At 42.1% G+C, this 21,589-nt stretch overlaps 1 long non-coding RNA gene across 1 annotated transcript; it reads right to left on the reverse strand.

Moving 5' to 3' along the window:
• Positions 1–8,192: 8,192 nt before the first annotated feature.
• LOC111173280 (uncharacterized) lies at positions 8,193–14,160 on the reverse strand. The gene is made up of 2 exons (XR_002644149.2): positions 13,349–14,160; positions 8,193–8,546 (listed from the first exon to the last, which is right to left on the reverse strand). It is a non-coding gene; the product is annotated as an uncharacterized LOC111173280 (long non-coding RNA).
• Positions 14,161–21,589: the final 7,429 nt, after the last annotated feature.

Below are 21,589 nucleotides of genomic sequence, written 5' to 3' on the forward strand. Positions count from 1 at the left end.
CCTGTGCTCCGCAATGGGAGAGGCCACGACAGCGAGAGGCCCGCGTACCGCAAAAAAAAAAAAAAAAAAAGAAAAAGGAAAGAAAATACACACTATGCTAGGCTATCTGCTACATACTTTACATAATCATATCATTTAATTCTTACAATCATCTGAAGTAGGTATTATTATATCCATTTTACAGGTGAGAAAATGAGGCTCAGAGAAACTTATCCAAGGTCATACAGTTGTGAGTAGCAGAGCTAAGCTTCCAGTGTCAAAGCTGTGCTTCCCACCACCTCCTTCCATGCTGAGACCATATCTTACTCATCACTGGATATTCGGTGTCTAGCATAGAGCCTGACTCCATAATGCTTGTTACATTTAATTAAATATTTGCTTAAAAATTGAGGATACTGACATAGATTTCCCTTTGCTTTATATTGGTTAATAAGTGGGAATAATTACTATGATACTTCTTTGCTATATAAGTTTTTCTCTACTTATCTTATCCCACCTTTATCAGTCACCACAGGCTAAGTTATGCTGTGGTAACAAATAACTCCAAAAGTCTCAGTGGACTGCTTTGTTACACGCATTGCATGGATTAACTGCTGCTCTGCTCCATGTTGCCTTCGTTTCAGGACCCAGGCTGAAGAAGCAGCTCTTTCCTGGACATTGTGAGTCTCATGGGAGAGGAGATGAGGGATGGAAGAATCACCTAGCCATTAAAGCATCCATTAATGGTCATTAAAGCTTCTGCACAGAAGTAACACATGCCACTTCTACTCACATTTCATTGGCTAAAGTGAGTCAGATGGACCGACATGAGCACAATAGGGTGGGAAGAGTATTATCTTCCCATAGGGATAGTCTCTGTTGGGTGGGGCCATTTAGGTGCCCCTTGTAAGAGGAGCAGCTGATATTTTGAAGAGTAATGCAATATATACCCCACTCTACTCTATTGCAAAAGAAATTTTAAGCCCCTTAAAATAGATACTGTGTTTTATACTTCTGTTTAGCTTATATATGTAGAATGGAACTTTTACTCTTGTAATTCTAGTGCTTTCTTCACTAGATAGTAAACTTAATTTTGCTTTTATGGAAGCCAGTCTTATCCAAATACAGTAGTTCTCAAAATGTGTTGAGCGAACCCTAATAGTCCCGCGAGACACTCTCAGGGGGGTCTGTGAAGACAAAACTATTTTAATAATAATACTAAGTTGTTATCTCCTTTTTATTTTTGACACCTTTATTGGAGTATAATTGCTTTACAATGGTGTGTTAGTTTCTGCTTTATAACAAAGTGAATCAGCTGTACATATATCCTCATATCTCCTCCCTCTTGCATCTCCCTCCCTATCTCCTTTTTTTTTTTTTTTTTTGCAGTACACGGGCCTCTCACTGTTGTGGCCTCTCCCGTCGCGGAGCACAGGCTCCGGATGCACAGGCCCAGTGACCATGGCTCACGGGCCCAGCCGCTCCGCGACATGTGGGATCTTCCAGGACCCGGGCACGAATCCGTGTCCCCTGCATCGGCAGGCGGACTCTCAACCACTGCGCCACCAGGGAAGCCCCCCATCTCCTTTTTTAAACTCTCATTCTCTCATGAGTGTACAGGGGGTTTTTCCAGATGTCATGTAACATGTGACCTTGGAACAGATCGAATACAGAAGCAGATATGAGAATCCAGCTATCCAGGCATTAAAGAGATTTGCAAAAATGTATAGTAATACCACTCTCCTCACTAATGTTTTTGTTTTGGAAAACATAGCTGTGTTTGATAAAAATGTTAACATGTATTAGATTTTTTCTTAGTAAGGTTAACAAATAGATATTTAATTTTTTTCAGCCTTAATTTCTAATATAGCAACATATTATATTTATCTTTATAATACATCTAAACAATAGCTCTTTGGGGTACTTAATAATTTTGGTGAGAGTATAAAGGCATTCTGAGAACAATGTGTTTGAGAACTTCCGTCCTAAAATGATATGGCAGGCCCCACCTCAATGAGAGTATTAGTGGCAAGATCATTAAACACAGTTAAAGTTTCCTTAGCTATAGCCTGGAGCACGGTGGGTTCTTATAAATACTGTTATTTTTCATAATCATCACCAGTGTTCCATATCTTGTGCTTCCTGAAGGAACAAGGTGATTAGTTTGTTAAAGAAGATTGGTTGCATGAATTATTTTCAGTCTTGTAGAAGTTCACAGCTTGATGTTGCATTAGTAATGAATAAGAAAAAGGGTGGTACATAACCCTGAAAAGAAAAATGCTGCTTTGTAATAAGAGGCCCTAGTAATTTAACGTTGTCTTGGAACTTTATCATCTTGTCTCCCTAGCTTCAATACAGAATAATTGAAAACAAGCCACATGTTTACACTAATGAATAATAATAATGAAGAACACTTTGTGGAGAGCCGTATTCAGGCTCTATAGTGTTTTTCACGTGTGAAAGTCTACTTTCACATTTGTGACCAAGCTCAGCCAGTTTTTTTTTTATCTTCCCCCTGCTTTGCGTTTACACTATGCTAGTACCCTCCTTCCTGAAGAGGTAACTCCCAATAAAAGGACTTTAAATTTATGGGCAGAGTCTTGATCTCTGTTGCAGAATTCTTATCAAATAGCTTTGAAAGTTCTGGAAGGACAGTTCTGAAGGGGCATCTGGAGATGCACATTTTTGCACGTATGCATGCATACACGCACGTGCATGTCGGCATTTAATGCCAGGAAGAACTTTGTTTCTTCTGAGAAGCCAACAGTGCTGTTTACCCAACAGTGAGAGGTATGTAATGTGCTGCATTTTATTTTCTGCCTTGGCTTCCAGGAAGCTCAGTTCTCACATGATATTTACTTTGGGTGATTTTTATTCTTTTTCACTGCAAATTACTTCCATTTTGGAAGCAGGCGCAAGATGTTATAATAAATGAACAACAACAAGTCAGATGCAGGACAGCCTTTAAACATAGGTAGAAGTGGTAACTGCATTTTGAAGGCTTAGCTAGGACAGAAAGTCCTTCTTGAGTACCATGTATCTGCCACTGTTACATGAAATTCCCTCCATTAGGGTTCCTCCTGTCAGGTAACATATTTGATCTTTAGAAACCTGCTATGTTACAAAGGAAACACGCTCCCAGGAGAGTCATACCTCAGTATTTGGGATGAAACATTGATGAATCAATGAGAGCATGAACTAGAAGAGAATTTAGATATCTTAGCTTTCAGACGTATGTTTTTATTAACATACACCTCTCAGCTAGTGGGAAACATTTCCAGAGACATAGAGAGAAATTTTCCCCATGAGGGTTATGAAGAGATTTTTTCCCCTTCAGGTAGGGTTGCCAGATAAAATGCAGGACATGTGCAATATGTGTTTATACCAGAAAATTATTCATTGCCTATCTGAAATTCAAATTTAACCAGGCGTCCTATATTTTTATTTGCTAAATATGGCAACCCTACTCTTAGGGGAACAATATAGAAACCTTTCTACTGGTAATGTTGCTTGTTAATCACCTTGAAAAGTGATTCATAAACAGACATGTATTTTACTTTTCAGTATATCACAGGGTCAATCCTTGTAAGTGGGTCTGAGAAGATAAAACGATTATGTACAACTTTGTTTCTTTCAAGTTCCTGCTGAGAGGAAAAGCTGTTATGTAAACAGGGAAGTGACAAGGCATTTCTCTTCTCCTGTGGGCCCCAGCACATGTGAGAGAGCACCCAGAGAATTCTTCCAGCCAGGGTACTGCTGCCGCCCATGATGACTCCCTGACAGGGGAAGCTTGGGGACAGAGACAACACGATGCACGTGAAGGAATGGGGGAAACAAACTTCTAACTAATGAGGCTTTAGACTTCACAAAGGGAGGACACTTGCTATTACACACCCAAGTCAGGTTTAAATTTCCAAAGGTGATACTTTTAGCTGTAACGTTTCTGAGGCTTGGACCAAGTGACTGCTTCATTTTGTGCAGGTGCAGACCTGGATGTAGCTCACAAATGATATTGCCTCTACAAGCCCTCTCATTCCCCATCCATCTTTGTCTTGCCCCACAAAGATGCACTGAGATCTCTCACAAGCCATCCATTATTACTTTGCCAGGAGGATCCTGACCTTAAGACAAACAATTAAAAATAGCAGTAAAAAAAACCCCAAACACCCCAAAACCTTCTCTGCTCTTTATGCTGTGAGTGGTTTAGGCTGTTCACTTTGCTTTCATCCTCAGCTTGGTGTGAATTATACGTGCTTTTGTAAACCCAAACTTAAAGCCCAGCATGGCTTCAGATAGCTTCTCACCGCACTCCTTTATGTGGGTTATTTCTCACATAAAACTATGGTGATTCTGCTTCCACAGAGAAGGGCAGTGACTTGCTGAAAGTATTGATTAATTGTAGTCTCATTCACTGTTTTGCTCATTTTACAAACATTAAAAAAAAAATGCATACCTTGTGCCAGGAGCTGTGTGCAAGGCACAGGCAAAACAGATAAATAAAGCACAGTCCATGCCCCCAAGGAGATGACAGGTTAAACAAATATTTGCAATTCAGTGTGGTGAGTCCATAGATGTGCTGCAAAGAGGGGCTGAAATGCTGTCTGTAAGAGGGGGAGGAGAAAGAAGGAAGAGCGGTTCCGAGGAGATTTATGAGCTGAAGCCTGAGGAATAAATAGGCATATTCTAAGTGCAGAGAAGGCAAAATGGGAACAGCATGGGCAAAAGCCAGGACTTCATATAGCATATAAAGTGTTATACCTTGTTTGATGAGAGGCCTCCACAGGCTGAAGATGATCGACTGGGATCCAAAAAGAAAACAGCATAACTTCATACCTGTATTTTTATGTAAAAATTAACTTTGCTAATATTCAGCATATGGTTTATAGTTTGGGCATATGTAATTTATCATGAAGTATAGTGCTCAGCCGGTTGCATGCTCAAAAATGCTTTACCAAAAGGGGACGCTCACGATCAAATTAATTTGGCTACCACTGCCAAATTAGTGGTAGAACTAGGAATTCAGTTCTTGCCCCAACTCCTTCTGCAAACGGCGCCAACAGGGGTCTAGATAATGATGTTTCTTTTGCTCCAGCGTACCTCAAAATACACATAGAATGCTCAGAGTGCTTGTTAAAGAAGGGCAGACTTCCAGGCCTGTCTCAGATCAATAGTCAGCCTCTTTCAGGAATAGAAACAACAACAACCTGCATGTCTAACAAGCTCCGCAGGTGATGCCTATTGCCTTAGTCTGTTCAAGCTGCCATAACAAAATACCACAGGCTTGGTGGCTTAAAACAACAGAAATGTATTTTCTCACAGTTCTGGAGTCTGGAAAATCTAAGATCAGGGTTCCATCAGGGTTTAGTTTCCGGTGCAGTCTCTCTTCCTGGCTTGTAGATGGCTACCTTCTCCCTGTGTCCTCACATGGTGGAGAGAGAGCGCTGGTGTTTCCTCCTCTTCTTTTTTTTGTTATTGAAGTATAGTTGATGTACAATATTATATAAGTTACAGGTGTACAATATAGTGATTCACAGTTTTTAAGGGTTATACTCCATTTATAGTTTTGATAAAATATTGGCTATATTCCCCCTATTGTACAATATATCTTTGTAGCTTATTTTATACCTAATAGTTTGTACCTCCCACTCCCCCACTGGTAACCACTAGTTTGTTCTCTATATCTGCGAGTCTGCTTCTTTTTTATTATATTTACTAGTTTGTTGTATTTCTTAGAATCCACATATAAGTGATATCACACAGTATTTGTCTTTCTCCTTCTGACTTATTTTATTTAGAATTATACCCTCCAAGTCCATCCATGTTGCTGCAAGTGGCAAAATTTCACTCTTTTTTATGGCTGAGTATGTGTGTGTGTGTGTGTGTGTGTGTAAAATCTTCTTCATCCATTCATCTGTTGATGAATGCTTAGGTTGCTTCCATTTCTAGGCTATTGTAAATAATGCCGCTATGAACATTAGGGTGTGTGTGTATCTTTTTGAATTAGTGTTTTTGGTTTTTTTAAATATATACCCAGGAATATCAGTTTTATTGGATCAGGGCTCCACCCTTGTGACCTCATTTAACCTTAATCACCCCCTTAAAGGCCTTATCTCCAATACAGGGAGGGTTAGGCTTCAACGTATGAATCTTGGGGTAATGCAGTTCAGTGCATAGCATTTATTTTCACTGAAATTTGAGGACCACTGCTGTAGTCTAACCAATAAATAGTAAAGCGAGTGATGGTTTCTGAAGTAGGTCCCTTTTTCCTAAGTCCAAACCCAGAGGAAGAGCCAGAGAAATGAGGGGTTTCCAGCTCCCACCTTGCCTTCCAGACCAGCGCTATTCAATTGAAGTGTAATGCAGCCACATTACAAATTGCATATGTAACTTAAAATTTTCTAGTAGCCACATGGAAAAAAAAGTAAAAAGAAAGAGGTGAAATTAATTTTAATAATTATTTAGTTTAATCCAATATATCCAAAACATTATCAGTTCAACATAAAATCAATACATATGATTAGAAATAAGATATTTTACAATTTTTTGTACTAAATTTTTGAAATCCTGTATTATTTTATACTTACATCACATCTCAAGTCAAGCTAGCCAGATTTCAAATGCTCAGTGTTCTCATGTGGCTAGTGACTGCTGTAATGGACAGTCAGTGCTAGAGTATTACAACCTTCAGTTCAGCGCTTTAGGAAGCAGAGCAGACAAGGCGTGCTGTGAACATGCTGTACAAGCAGCATCATTTCTAAAAGAGGCTTTATGATTAGTCCTGAAAAGTTTTTAACATGCCTGTCCTCTAACCAGCAGCTTAAGATGTCAAGTTTGAGCAGAGAACAGAAGCCGACGGCTCATCCTAGCAGTTGAAGAAATTGTCACCATTCAGTGTTCTGTTTACCATGTACGTGAGAAGTCACAAGCTGCCAGAGCTCTGTGATGACTGAGACAGGCTGGCGGGATGATAGTTTGCCCTTAAATGAAAACTGAGCTGCATTTGATTTATCACCCTCAGCTGTCACTTCTCACCTCCACTGAACCTTTCCCAAGACCACAATAAATGTCACTTTAAAGGTTCGGGACTGGATTTCAACTGTGAAGAGTGTATTAGTCCTAAAATGGGCTCTTTCAAACAAAGCAGCATCTGCAGTCGGGGCTGGGGCTGGGGAGAGCATATGCAGAGTGTTCCCTGAATTTTATATGACGAAGAAAGCATTAGGCTTAACCATGAGGTTAACTTTATCCATATCCCACAAGACCAAGTTGGGGATCCTGCAGGGCTATTGGCATGTTATTGGTGCTGAGATGTGTCTTGGGATCCACTGGAGCCCAGATGCTTCTAGTTACTTTGAAGACAACAAATTCTTGTCTTATTGGAGGAACCTGAGGATGTTTGGCTGGAAAAGAGAAGTTCGGTGGGGAGGGCATGAAAGGTCACCCTCATATGTTTGAGGGCTTTCTGGAGGAGGAATTAGACTCATTCTGTATAGTCACAAAGGGCAGAATTAGAACATATTTTTAGTTCAATACAGAAGTCTTTTTAATGAGATTGTGGCATCATTAGAAGACCCAGACATTAGATTGTGTTTCCCTAAGGACATTTATCAAATACCTACTTTGGGTCAAGCACTGTCACTCATAATATTTCAATTAAATTTTCACAGTGTTCCTGCAAGGTAGGTACTATTACCTCATTCCAAATGTGGCATCCCCCTGCTCTGGGGCCACGATGACAGCAGTCATGGTTCCAGCATTTGCCCTGCATCTGGAACCTGCTGAATGCTCAGCTTTCTGGAGCCGACTTTATGCCCCAGACAGGAAATCAAATGTAAATGTCATTTTCTTTCTGTGCTGGATTGGAAAGGACACAGCTTGTCTGTCCTGTACAGTGGAATTTGAGTTTAACAGATGGGAGAACCACATTAAAACACCCTGTACAAAGTTGCACAAAGATTTTTATTTAAACGAGTACTTCCCATTCTCACCAGTGATAATGTGTGCCATGGCCGAGTCTAAATTCTCTTCTCTATGTGCATTTACAGTTTTTACTAGCCTGTACAACTCGTACATCCATAATCAGTCTCATTTGTTAAGATATATCTTGCAGTACCCATGAAAGAACATGTTACTGACCCTCCCGAGTTGGTCCCTAAGAAGGGTCCTTCTGCCCAGTGTTGCTCAAACCAATAGAACGAGACTGAGTTCTTCCATTTGGAAGCAAAAGAGTTTTATTCTTTGATCAAAGAAGAGAGAGGTGTGAGCTCCGGCTGCAGAGCACACGCTCTCCCGTAAAGACTGTGGGTGGGGCTGCTTTCTAGGGATCTCGGCAGTGGGGGAGGAGGCGGAGCTCTTGTGGGATCTGGTGCAGCTGCTGCGGCTCCGCCTCCAGATCGCAGCGCCGAGAGCAGCGGCTCTGCACACGGCCCGCCACCGCCGCCATCTTGAACTGAGCGCTGGTTGCAGTGTTTCTGCGCAGAGCCCTGGAGCTGAGGAGACGGCGCAGCCGTGCTGCACCAGGAACGCCGGTCTGAAGGGCCAGGTGCGAGGCCTCTGGATGCGGCACCCTAAGAACAAGGGAAACTACATGAAGCACAAAGGAAGAGGTTAGACCTTATCTTATCACCTAGAGTCCGTCTTGCTTTTCCTTGGAGAACCCAGGGGTCTTTGTCGGTGACAGATATGCTCAGAATGTAATTCTAAAATGGATACTGGTTCTTCTTTTGTTGTAACCACGGAATGTGTGGTGACTTGAGCTACCTCCCATCTCGTGTGGCAGGAGGTGGAGCATGAATATCTGTACATGATGTAAACGTATCATAAGATATTAAATGGCTGATGCTATCGCGTACTTACTATGAGACAGGCAGTGTGCTAAGGGCTGAGGGGTCTTAACTCATTGTTCCCTGCCATCTCTCCCATAACGTAGATACTGTTATGAAAATACCCCCACTTTATAGAAGAGGGAACTGAGGCACAGGGAGGTCACATAACTTGCCCAGGTCGTGCAAGTAGTAAGTGGCAGAGATAGGATTGGACTCGGGCCATCTAACGACCAGAAAGAAGCATAAGGGATGTGTTGTCTCCCGGTGTAGCAGAGCTTAAATGTTCTCCTACTTTCCCAGCAAACAAGCACACTGGTAAGGCCCTGGTGGAGCCCAGCCTTGCACTGTCCCGTATGGTAACCACGTGTGGCTATGAGCACTTGAAATGAGGCTTGTCCAATTTGACATCTGCTGTAAGGGTAAAATAAGTACTGGATTTTTGAGGGCTTACATGATAAAAAGAGTATCTCTGACCGTTTGCTCACACATATGTTCACTCATTCATTCAATATGTCCTGACACCTGGGAGGCACTGACGGTGGGATGTAGCAGAGTCAGCCAGACAGATGTGGCTCCTGTTCTCATGTAGCTCAGTATTCTGGAAGGACTGGTGGTTTGGGGTGGGAACTGGACCCTAAGAAATAATTATGTAAGTACTTAATTACCATCATTATTGTTAAAGAGGGGAAGGCGTTTGCTGTGGAAGGGCACCTTACCCTTGGGGGCCACTCAATAAATTCATTCAGTAGATATTTGTTGAGTGAAAGAATGAATCTAGGGGATTCGAGGAAGCATCCCTGAGGAAATAACTTTGAGATAGAGTTCCGAAGGAGGAGGAAAGAGGTGAAATATTGGGAGCGTCTGCTGTGATCACAGGCCCGCTGGGCAGGTGGCTCTGGCCGGCTCTTGCTTTATATCAGGGACAGTTGTCTCTGGCCAGGTGGCAGTGGCACAGCTGAGCCCAGAGTTTTGTGGGGTGGGCAGAGGCGTGGGGAGCTGTGTTCCCTGGCACGGGGAGGCATGGTTGCAGGCACAGGGACATTTCAAGGAGCCGGCAGGAGGGCGGCCCCTGGCCCCCTCCCCCAGCATCACCCAGTGCCCAGCACCCCCTGGCACACGGACTCAGTTTCTTCTTCATGGCGGCTTCGTGTCCTTCTCCCTTCTTCTTTGCCCCCAGCAGTTTGGGTCTGCAGCATTTATTTCCTTTTATTGCACAATCCATTCCACAGGTTTTTATTTTGTTGTTGTTTCCACCCAGTGTAAATGAGCCCTCCAGTAGGGAGAATAACTTAAATCTCTTGTGACCCAGCAGGACAAAACGTTCCCAGTTTCTTCCCCCAGAGCAGTTTTCATTTCTGTGGCGAGTTACCACGGAATGCTTATTCTTGTCGATAACAGTGTGGCAGTGAGGACGTGAGGAGGGGGCGTGGAGAAGGAGGAGAGCCCTGGACGTGGTGGCTGGGTGCTGGCTGGCCTGAGTCTGCTGCCCGTAATTCGCCCAGTGTGACAGGGAGCTGGAGCAGGCTGGGCTGGGGGCAGAGGGCAGCTTTGGGCAGCTGGGAGGAATGCTAGGCATCTGACCTTGGGCTTCAGGCTGTGCTAAGCCTCACCCCAGTGTAGCCCCTGGGAGAGCTGATTCTTGGATGGGTCTCCTTCAGTTCTTTGCACACCTGATCCCAGGTTGCCAAGTTACCCAATGAGCCAGAAAACAATAAAACCACCATAAACCCAGCTGGGGGTGATTGTGCTGTGTTCTGAGTCTGCATATCTTGCCTGGATCTTATATGGGGCTTGAACATTAAGAGGGCTATTCCAGGGTGGGTAACAGTGTTGGCAGGGAAATTTGGCAACGTGCCCTGAACATACTGGGCACCCAACAAATACTTGTTAAATCAACGAATAAGAATTTGCTCTAAGGAATACCATTTTTAGTTAATTTGCAACACTTGTGCTACCTGGGTGGAAAGTCAAGCCAGCAATGCATTATAATGTGGTTTGGTAAACATTGTGTAGCTTTGTTCTAGGATTTTCCTAAAAACCCAACTGAGTCTCAGTGGGCTCATTGTCTCTGAAGTCTCTTCCTGCTGTAAGATTCTGTGATTCTTTGAAACATGCTTGGTCAGGGACGGGCTTCCGACCTGGAGGAGGGTTGTATTCAAGGCTTCGCGTCTACCTAGTGGTGACTACTGCTTCATTACAGCAGAGTGTTTCAACTTCAGTACTGTTGTCATTTGGAGCTGGATAATTCTTTGTGGCAGGGGGCCATTCTGTGCATTGTAGGATGTTTAGTAGCATCCCTGGCCTCTACTCACCAGATGCCAGTAACACCTCCCTATCCCTCCCAAGTAGTGAGAAGCAAACTTGTTTCCAGACATTGCCCAATGTCCGCTGGAGGGCCAAACTGCCCCTGCCTGAGAACCAGTGCTCTGTAGGAATAAAGTGAGACAGGGGTGCAGACTGTTTGAAAAAGCCCATTATGCACAAGCAGTTTTTACTGGAATATATCACACAGCGTGCAGGGTTTGTGGATTTATCTTTCCAAGGCATTTAATTTGGCACACATTAAAACTGTGTGCCAAATTAAATGCCTTGCAGGATCCCTTGTGGCACTGTGTGGCTCTGGGGGTGGATAACTGGACACAGACAATGGCTACCCACTGTGTTGTCCTTCTGTCCACACCTCCCTCCTCTATTCCTTGTGTAGAGCAGTGGTTCTAGGCCCTACATATTCACTATAATCACCGGGGGAGCTTTTCCAAAATTAATATGCCTGGCTCCGCTGCTAGGGGTTTGACAGAATTGGTGGACCCTGGGGCCTGGGCATCTGTATTTTTCTAAAGCTTTTCAGGTGATTTAACTCTGCAGCCAGGGCTGGGAGCCCCAGGTGTGGTAAAGACCAGTCTCAGCCAGCCAGACTTTTCTGGGTTGACTGTTGATGGAACTGGGGATAATTTTGGGTTGGGCAAAAAGTTCCTTCGGTTTTTAAGTAAAAATAAAAGACACATTTTTAATTTTCACCAAGAACTTTATTGAACAACGTATTCACTGTTTTGTTCCACTGCCTTCTGCCATTTTTCAGGCAACTTCATAATGCCATCTTCCCAAAACTTTTTATCTTTTTGAGCAAAGAACTGTTCCAGGTGCCTTTTATAGTCTTCCAGGGGATTGAAATTTTTTCCATTAAGAGAATTTTGTAAAGACCAAAATAAATGGAAATCCAAAGGTGCAATGTCTGGTGAATACGGTGGATAAATCAGAACTTCCCAGCCAAACTGTAACAGTTTTTGCCTGGTCATCAAAAAGACATGTGGTCTTGCGTTATCCTGATGGAAGATTATGTGTTTTCTGTTGACTAATTCTGGATGCTTTTCATTGAGTGCTGCTTTCAGTTGTTCTAATTGGGAGCAGTACTTGTTGGAATTAATTGTTTGGTTTTCCGGAAGGAGCTCATAATAGAGGACTCCCTTCCAGTCCCACTATATCTAACATCACCTTCTTTGCATGAAGACCGGCCTGTGGTGTGGTTGGTGGTGGTTCATTTCACTTGCCCCACGATCTCTTCCGTTCCACATTATTGTACAGTATCCACTTTTCATCGCCCATCACAATTTGTTTTAAAAATGGAACATTTTCATTACATTTAAGTAGAGAATCACATGTGGAAATACGGTCAAGAAGGTTTTTTTCGCTTAAGTTATGTGGAACCCAAACATCAAAGCGATTAACATAACCAAGCTCTTACAAATGATTTTCAACGCTTGATTTGGATATTTTGAGTATGTCGGCTATCTCCCGCGTGGTATAACATTGATTGTTCTTAATGTCTTGATTTGATCGCTGTCAAGTTCAACTGGTCTACCCGACCGTGGAGCATCATCCAGCAAGAGAAATCCCCAGCATGAAACTTCGCTAACCACTTTTGACACGTTTGATCAGTCACAGCACATTCTCCATACAATGCACAAATCTTTATTTGTGTTTCAGTTGCGTTTTTACATTTCTTGAAATGATAAAGCATACTATGCCAAAAATATTGCTCTTTTTCTTCCATCTTCAATATTAAAATGGCTACACAAAAATTCACCAATTTCACACTCCCTCTTGCGAGAGCACTGGAATCACAACTAACTGCTGAACAATCATCAACAGGAAGACACTGGAACTCACCAATAAAGATACTCCACATCCCAAAACAAAGGAGAAGCCACAGTGAGACGGTAGGAGGGGCACAATCACAATAAAATCAAATCCCATAACTGCTGGGTGGGCGACTCACAAACTGGAGAACAGTTATACCTCAGAAGTCCACCCACTGGAGTGAAGGTTCTGAGCCCCACGTCGGGCTTCCCAACCTGGGGGCCCGGCAACAGGAGGAAGAATTCCCAGAGAATCAGACTTTGAAAGCTAGCGGGATTTGATTGCAGGACTTCAACAGGTCTGGGGAAAACAGAGACTCCACTCTTGGAGGGCACACACAAAATAGTGTGTGCATTGGGACCCAGGGGAAGGAGCAGTGACCCCATAGGAGACTGAAGCAGACCTACCTGCTAGTGTCGGAGTGTCTCCTGCAGAGGTGGGGGGCAGCTGTTGGTCACCATGGGGACAAGGACACTGGCAGCAGAAGTTCTGGGAAGTGCTCCTTGGTGTGAGCCCTCCCAGGGTCTGCCATTAGCCCAACCATAGAGCCTTGTAGCATCCAGTGCTGGGTAACCTCAGGCCAAACAACTAACAACCAGGGAGGGAACTCAGCCCCACCCATCAGCAGACAAGCAGATTAAAGTTTTATTGAGCTCTGCTCACCAGAGCAACACCCAGCTCTACCCACCACCAGTCCCTCCCATCAGGAAGCTTGCACAAGCCTCTTAGATAGCCTCATCCACCAGAGGACAGATAGCAGAAGCAAAAAGAACTACAATCCTGCAGCCTGTAGAATGAAAACCACATTTACACAAAGATAGACCAAATGAAAAGGGAGAGGACTGTGTACCAGAGAAAGGAACAAGATAAAACCCCAGAAAAACAACTAAATGATGTGGAGATAGGTGACCTTCCAGACAAAGAATTCAGAATAATGATAGTGAAGATGTTTCAGGGCCTTGGGAAAAGAATGGAGGCAAAGATCGATGTTTGTTGCATGTTGTTAAATGCAACAAACATTTAACAAAGACCTAGAAGAATTAAAGAACAAATAAACAGAGATGAACAATACAATAACTGAAATGAAAAATACACTAGAAGAAATCAATAGCAGAATAACTGAGGGAGAAGAACAGATAAGTGACCTGAAAGACAGAATGGTGGAAATCACTGCCATGGAACAGAATAAAGTAAAAAGAATGAAAAGAAATGAAGATAGCCTAAGAGACCTCTGGGACAGCATTAAATGCACAACATTTGCATTATTGGGGTCCCAGAAGGAGAAGAGAGAGAGAAAGGACCTGAGAAAATATTTGCAGAGATTATAGTGGAAAACTTCCCTAACGTGGGAAAGGAAATAGCCACCCAAGTCCAGGAAGCACAGAGAGTCCCAGGCAGGATAAACCCAAGGAGACACACGCTGAGACGCGTGGTAATAAAACTGACAAAAATGAAAGACAAAGAAAAATTATTGAAAGCAACAAGGGAAAAACGACAAATAACATACAAGGGAACTCCCATAAGGTTAACAGCTGATTTCTCAGCAGAAACTCTACAAACCAGAAGGGAGTGGCATGACATATTTAAAGTGGTGAAAGGGAAGAACCTACAACCAAGATTACTTTACCTGGCAAGGATCTCATTCAGATTCGACAGAGAAATCAAAAGCTTTACAGATAAGCAAAGCTAAGAGAATTCAGCACCACCAAACCAGCTCTACAACAAATGCTAAAGGAACTTCTCTAAGTGGGAAACACAAGAGAAGAAAAGGACCTACAAAAACAAACCCAAAACAATTCAGAAAATGGTAATAGGAACATACTTATCGATAATTACCTTAAATGTGAATGGATTAAATGCTCCAACCAAAAGACACAGACTGGCTGAATGGATACAAAAACAAGACCCATATATATGCTGTCTATAGGAGATCCACTTCAGACCTAGGAACACATACAGACTGAGAGTGAGGGGATGGAAAAAAATATTCCATGCAAATGGAAATCAAAAGAAAGCTGGAGAAGCAATACTCATATCAGATAAAATAGATTTAAAATAAAGTGTTACAAGAGACAAGGAAGGACACTACATAATGATCAAGGGATCAATCCAAGAAGAAGATAAAACAATTATAAATATTTATGCACCCAACATAGGAGCACCCCAATACATAAGGCAAATGCTAACAACCATGAAAGGAGAAACGACAGTAACACAATAATAGTGGGGGACTTTAACACCCCTCTTACACCAGTGGACAGATCATCCAAACAGAAAATAAGTAAGGAAACACAAGTTTTAAATGACACAATAGAGATAGATCTAAAAGATATTTATAGAACATTCCACCCAAAAGTGGCAGAATGCACTTTCTTCTCAAGTGCACATGGAACATTCTCCAGGGTAGATCACATCTTGGGTCAAAAATCAAGCCTCAGAAAATTGAAGAAAGTTGAAATCGTATCAAGCATCTTTTCTGACCCAAACGCTGTGAGATTGGAAATCAATTACAGGAAAAAAACTGTAAAAAACACAAATACATGGAGGCTAAACAGTGCCCTACTAAATAACCAAGAGATCACTGTAGAAATCAAAGAAGAAATAAAAAAATACATAGCAACAAATGACAACAAAAACATGACGACCCACAACCTACGGGATGCAGCAAAAGCAGTTCTAAGAGGAAAGTCTATAGCTATTCAATCTCACCTCAAGAAACAAGAAAAATCTCAAGTAAACGATCTAACCCTACAGTTAAAACAACTAGAGAAAGAAAACAAAGAAAACCCAAAGTCAGTAGAAGGAATAAAATCATAAAGATCAGAGCAGAAACAAATGAAATAGAAATGAAGAAAACAGTAGCAAAGATCAATAAAACTAAAAACTGGTTCTTTGAGAAGATAAAGAAAATTGATAAACCCTTAGCCAGGCTCACCAAGAAAAAAAGGGAGAGGACACAAATCAATAAAATTAGAAATGAAAAAGGAGAAATCACAACTGACAGTGCAGAAATACAAAGGATTATAAGAGACTACTACAAATTACTATATGCCAATAAAATGGACAACCACGAAGAAATGGACAAGTTCTTGGAAAGGTACAATTTTCAAAGACTGACCCAGGAAGAATTAGAAAATATAAAGAGACCTATCACAAATAATGAAATTGAAACCGTAATTAAAAATCTTCCAACAGACAAAAGTCCAGGACCAGATGGCTTCACAGGCAAATTCGATCAAACATCTAGAGAAGAGGTAACACCAGTCCTTCTCAAACTCTTCCAAAAAATTGCAGAGGGAGAAACACTCCAAAATTCATTCTACGAAGCCACCATCACCCTGATACCAAAACCAGAAAAAGCTATTCCAAAAAAAGAAAATTATAGACCAATATCACTGATGAACATAGATGCAAAATTTCTGAACAGAATACTAGCAAGCAGAATCTAACAGCACATTAAAAGGATCATACACCATGATCAAGTGGGATTTATTCCAGGGATGCAAGGATTCTTCAATATATGCAAATCAATCATTGTGATACACCACATTAACAAATTGAAGGATAAAAACCATATGATCATCACAATAGATGCAGATAAAGCTTTTGACAAAATTCAACACCCATTTAGGATAAAAAAGCTGTCCAGAAAATGGGCATAGAGGGAACCTACCTCAATATAATAAAGGCCATATATGACAAACCCACAGCTAGCATCATACTCAATGGTGAAAAACTGAAAGCATTTCCAGTAGGATCAGGAACCAAGACAAGGATGTCCACTCTCGCCACCTTTATTCAACATAGTTTTGGAAGTCCTAGCCACAGCAATCAGAGAAGAAAAAGATATAAAAGGAATCCAAATTGGAAAAGAAGAAGTGACACTGTCACTGTTTGCAGACTACATGATACTATACATAGAGAATCATAAAGATGCCACCAGAAAACTACTAGAACTAATCAATGAATTTGGTAAAGTTGCAGGATACAAAATTAATGCACAGAAATTCTTGTATTCCTATACTGTAACAATGAAAAATCAGAAAGAGAAATTAAGGAAATAATCGCATTTACCCTTGCAACAAAAAGAATAAAATACCTAGGAATAAACCTACCTAAGGAAGTAAAAGACCTGTACTCAGAAAACTATAAGACACTGATGAAAGAAATGAAAGATGACACAAACAGATGCAGAGATATACCATGTTCTTGGATTGGAAGGATTAATATTGTGAAAATGACTATACTATCCAAAGCAATCTACAGATTCAATGCAATCCTTATCAAATTACCAATGGCATTTTTTTTTTTTTTTGCAGAACTAGAACAAAAAGTCTTAAAATTTGTATGGAGACACAAAAGACCCTGAATAGCCCAAGGAATCTTGAGGGGGAAAAATGGAGCTGGAGGAATCAGACTCCCTGACTTCAGACTATACTACAAAGCTACAGTAATCAAGACAATATGGTACTGGCACCAAAACAGAAATATAGATCAATGGAACAGGATAGAAAGCCCAGACATAAACCCATGCACCTATGGTCAACTAATCTATGACAAAGGGGCAAGTATATACAATGGAGAAAAGACAGTCTCTTCAATAAGTGGTGCTGGGAAAACTGGGCAGCTACATGTAAAAGAATGAAATTAGAACACTCCCTAACACCATACACAAAAATAAACTCAAAATGGATTAAAGGCTTAAATATAAGGCCAGACATTATAAAACCTTTAGAGGAAAACATAGGAAGAACACTCTTTCACATAAATCACAGCAAGATCTTTTTTGACCCATCTCCTAGAGTAATGGAAATAAAAACAAAAAGAAACAAATGGGATCTAATGAAAACTTAAAAGCTTTTGCACAGCAAAGGAAACCGTAAGCAAGATGAAAAGACAACTCTCAGAATGGGAGAAAATATTCGCAAACGAATCAATGGACAAAGGATTAATCTCCAAAATATATAAACAGCCGGTGCAGCTCAATATTAAAAAACCAAACAACCCAATCAAAAAATGGGCAGAAGATGTAAATAGACATTTCTCCAAAGAAGACATACAGATGGTCAAGAGGTATATGAAAAGCTGCTCAACGTCACTAATTATTATAGAAATGCAAATCAAAACTACAATAAGGTATCACCTCACACCAGTTAGAATGGGCCTCATCAGAAAATCTACAAACAACAAATGCTGGAGAGGGTGTGGAGAAAAAAGGAATTCTCTTGCACTGTTGGTGGGAATGTAAATTGATACAGCCACTATGGAGAACAGTATAGACGTTCCTTAAAAAACTAAAAATAGAATTACCATATGACCCAACAGTCCCACTACTGGGCATATACCCAGAGAAAACCATAATTCCAAAAGACCTCAGGCACCCCAGTGTTCATTGCAGCACTATTTACAATAGCCAGGTCATGGAAGCAACCTAAATGCCCACTGACAGGCGAATGGATAAAGAAGGTGTGGTACATATATACAATGGAATATTACTCAGCCATAAAAAGGAACGAAATTGAGTTATTTGTAGTGAGGTGGATGGACCTAGAGCCTGTCATACAAAGTAAGTCAGGAAGAGAAAAACGGATATCATTTATTAACACATATATGTGGAATCTAGAAAAATGGTACAGATGAACCAGTTTGCAAGGCAGAAATAGAGACACAGATGTAGAGAACAAACATATGGACACCAAGGACGGAAAGGGGGGGGTGCGGGGTGGTGGTGGGATGAATTGGGAGATTGGGATTGACACGTATACAGTAATATGTATATAATAGATAACTAATAAAAAAAATTCACCAGTTTCGATTTTTTTTAAATGCACGCTATGACAGCTGTCACAATACAATGTAACAAAATTGTTTCAAATGAAGTTAAAGACAACTAAGCACTAGTAGAGCCATCTTACAGAAAAACGCGAACGAACTTTTTGGCCAACCCAATAATGGCTCTGTGGTGACAAGAAAAGGAGGTAACATTTGCAAAAGGGTCTTACTGTAAGGTACATAATAAGTGCTCAGTAGATGCTCTCTCCTTTTGGGTCTGCCTTCCCTTACCTACTTCCTTTCTTGTGCCCTCTCCCCTCTGGGACCACCAGATCTTGGGGCACTCTGTGTGTGCCTGATGTGGGGTTGCTTCTCTCCACTCACTATGGAACTGCACTCACTTTAGTCCCCTGCACCTGGAAAGAACCAGTTTCTGCAAATTTTTGAGGCACTTGGGCCACAGCAGGACTCAGAGTGCTCTCTCAAGTGTATTCCTGGAGGTCATTGGAGGGGCCAACAGTGAGCCGCCAGGGGTGGGGACCAAGAGAACCCATTCCCTGCCAGAGGTGTGCCTCAATCACAGCCTATTTTTTTAAAAAAAATTTATTATTATTTTTTTGGCTTCCCTGGTGGCATAGTGGTTGAGAGTCTGCCTGCCAATGCAGGGGGCACGGGTTCGAGCCCTGGTTTGGAAGGATCCCACATGCCGCGGAGCAACTAGGCCCGTGAGCCACAATTACTGAGCCTGCGCGTCTGGAGCCTGTGCTCCGCAACAAGAGAGGCCGCGATAGTGAGAGGCCCGTGCACTGCGATGAAGAGTGGCCCCCGCTCGCCACAACTAGAGAAAGCCCTCGCACAGAAACGAAGACCCAGCACAGCCATAAATAAATAAATAAGTAAATAGATAAAATTGAAACAAAGAAACTATTTCCTTAAAAAAAAATTTATTATTTTTTTTATAGGGAGGTGGGTGTTTGGGCAGAGCCTATATATTAGTAAACCTGAGTCACACAGGTCAACAGAAGGTGGCAGGAAAAGGAGGGGTTTCATTCATTCTTTTGCTCCTTTATCCTTTTATTTTCCTGTTAAAGGGCCCCCTGCAGACACAGGCCCCTGGAATTGGAACAGTGCCTTGGTATGTTTACCTAGAGAGTGACGAATAGCCCTGGAAAGAATGCTGCTCACCAGCCACAATGTTTAACCAGGGGCAAGGAGCTCCTGCCAACATCTGGTCTGTGCTCGAGCTTTAGAGAACCCCACCATTTTATCAAGCAGCAGTTGGTTGTCACAGATGTATTAGCATGAAGCAGCCTTGTTAATAAGTACAAATGTTACGTGCCCACCAAATTATTTCCCCAGTTCATTCTCTTCCCTTGGAATGTAGTGCTTATAAAATATATGAGGTGAATGTTCTTCAGTGGTTTGCCAGAAAAAGGTAACCCTAGGCAGGTGATTTGTAACCAGAAACTCTGGGTAGATTCTTTGACCTTACCTGAGAAACCCATTCTAGGCATGTCACTAGACCAGTGGTTCAACCGGGGTAATTTTGTCCCTGGGGGAACATATGGCAACGCCTGGAAACATTTTTGGTTGTGACAAGGGGAGGATGCTACTGGTATTTAGCGAGTAGAGGCCAGGGATCCTGCTAACCATTCTACAAAGCACAGGACAGGGTTACCCAACAAAGAATTATTTAGTCCAAAATGTCAGTAGTATCGAGGTCGAGAAACCATGGTTTAGGCCAACCAGTGTCCAGTGCTGGCTCTGTGCTCTCACTGGCGTGTGAGGTCCAGGTGGCTTTGTCCAACCAAAGCCTGGTTCTCACCTGCTGAAACAGCTCACTTAGGTTGGTCATGGTTAGATCTGGGCACACTGTGGTCAAACGATGATGGTGACACCTACATACATGACTGTTTCATTAATACCTACTCTGTGCCCGTCCAGAGCTGGGCCTCTTGTGCACATTATCCCATTGAATTCTCACAACAGTCCCAGCTCATATAGATGAGCAAGCAGATCTTCAGACAAGTGCAGTTGCTTGGCCAAGCCTGCACGGCTAGTAAGCAGAGGATTCAGGGTTTGTACCCAGGTCTCTTCCCTCCAGAGCTGGGGTTGCCTATTCCCAAGAAAATCGAGGGAAAGGGCAGTGGCTAAGCGTCTTTCATTCAGCTTTTGGATGGGTTTTGCCCAAGAATTGGTCATCCCCTCCTTTAGGTAACCTGTAGTCGGATTAAGTCTTCGCCTTTGTAACTCTTTAACCTTACCTTAATTCATCTTTAATGACTAGTGATTTTGGCCGGTACTCTTTCATAAGTAACAGCAACATCACGTCACACAATGAGCAGAGTAACTTGCCTGAATCTCTCAATCTTCACATTGCCTAAGCAAGGCGTGCTGTAGTGAGCCTCGGGTTCTCTGGTGCCTCCAGATGGTCTCATTGAGCTGGGATGACACTGCTCCTACCTACATCAGCTGTGAGGACATGGAAGCTTAGGGGCCCTCCAGGCTCCCATGTCTGATGTCTGCAAACACTCTTGTCACCCATGCAGCTATTGTAACGCTGAGACTTCTCTGGGTAGCTCTGGAGAGGTCCCACTGGTACCAGAATACATGGGTAGCCAGGCCAAATACTTAATTCCAAGACAAGTTCCGGCAATTAGGCATGTCGCACAGCTTCTTTGGGTCTTGGGTTCTGTATCTGAACACAAGGAGATGTACTTTTTGCATTTTTCTATCTCTATAATTCTATGGCTCAAGACAGAGAGAAATTTGAATTCCAATCTAAAGGTAGAGGGGAAAAGAGAGATTGCAGTTTGCCACATCAGAAGGAAGGCCAAAACTTCAGACTAGGGCTCCCATGTTTAGACTTCAGCAAG

The sequence above is a fragment of the Delphinapterus leucas genome, chromosome 2 (genome assembly GCF_059928025.1).
Source record: "Delphinapterus leucas isolate spDelLeu-1000000601 "Yukka" chromosome 2, BTC_Dleu_Yukka2, whole genome shotgun sequence".
Classification (NCBI taxonomy): Eukaryota; Metazoa; Chordata; class Mammalia; order Artiodactyla; family Monodontidae; genus Delphinapterus; species Delphinapterus leucas.